The sequence below is a fragment of the Acyrthosiphon pisum genome, chromosome X, assembly GCF_005508785.2.
Source record: "Acyrthosiphon pisum isolate AL4f chromosome X, pea_aphid_22Mar2018_4r6ur, whole genome shotgun sequence".
Classification (NCBI taxonomy): domain Eukaryota; kingdom Metazoa; phylum Arthropoda; class Insecta; order Hemiptera; family Aphididae; genus Acyrthosiphon; species Acyrthosiphon pisum.
Window position 1 is genome coordinate 32,541,754 of NC_042493.1, and position 962 is coordinate 32,542,715.

The window sequence follows — 962 nt, forward strand, 5'->3', positions numbered from 1 at the left end:
AGGAAATAGTAGAATGTGTTGTGATTAAACGCTTGAGACCAGCTTTTAAAGATAACTGGAAGAAATCACACCCAGTAAGAAATTATCAAAAATGTTCTTAAAATATTGCATCTCACATATTATCATTATTCTTAGGGCTTAAGGGATTTATGTCAAACAATCCAAAAATGTTGGGCACATAATGCCGAAAAAAGAATATCGGCCGGGTCTTTATATGAACAATGTAATCAGTTTCAAGTTAGTCGAAATGAAGCCAAATGGAGTCGTTGGTCGCTCAATGCACAAATAGAATCAGATGAGGAAATCGGTACGGTGCATAATAGAAAGCTCACTAAACAATTTTTATTGATTTATTTATGTTTAATTTGTATAACAAATTATTTCCTGTTTATTTAGATTCCGTGCCCCGTGCCTCCGGTAGTCGCTAGTAAATTATTTAGTGTGGTGCAGTCTCCACTCTCAAGTCACTAAATATACGTCTTGTTTATGGTGCGACTACTACTCGATCCTGCAGTATTGTATTATTTAATATGTTAATGTTATTTTTAATATCTTATATTTTATGTTATTTATGCTATTATTTATGTTATAAAATATATAGAATTTTTTTAATGTTATTTTAATGTTTTAATTGTAAATTATTCAAAGCACATGTTGTATCATTAAAATAAAAAGTAAGATAAGCTACATGTGAACAGTCAGCTAACCATTCTAAATCGCTGAATCTATTCAGACCTAGAAATAGAAGGACAGGGTATAGAATATAGATTAAGATGTAGCCCAATCATCTGCAAATTATAAACATATATTAATAAAAAAAATAAAAAATAAAATAAAAAAATAAATAAATAAATAAAAAAAGGTGGGTAAGTGGATTTCGCTCTGCTGTACAGTAGGTTACAAGTGGGTCACTGTATAATGGATGGTATTAAATTTGAATTCAATGATATAATATCATTGTA

General features: G+C 29.4%; 1 long non-coding RNA gene across 1 annotated transcript; it reads left to right on the plus strand.

The window, feature by feature from the left end:
- Position 1: 1 nt before the first annotated feature.
- On the plus strand, positions 2-508 carry LOC100570866. Its single transcript, XR_511240.3, has 3 exons — positions 2-74; positions 136-307; positions 397-508. It is a non-coding gene; the product is annotated as an uncharacterized LOC100570866 (long non-coding RNA).
- The last annotated feature ends 454 nt before the right edge of the window (positions 509-962 follow it).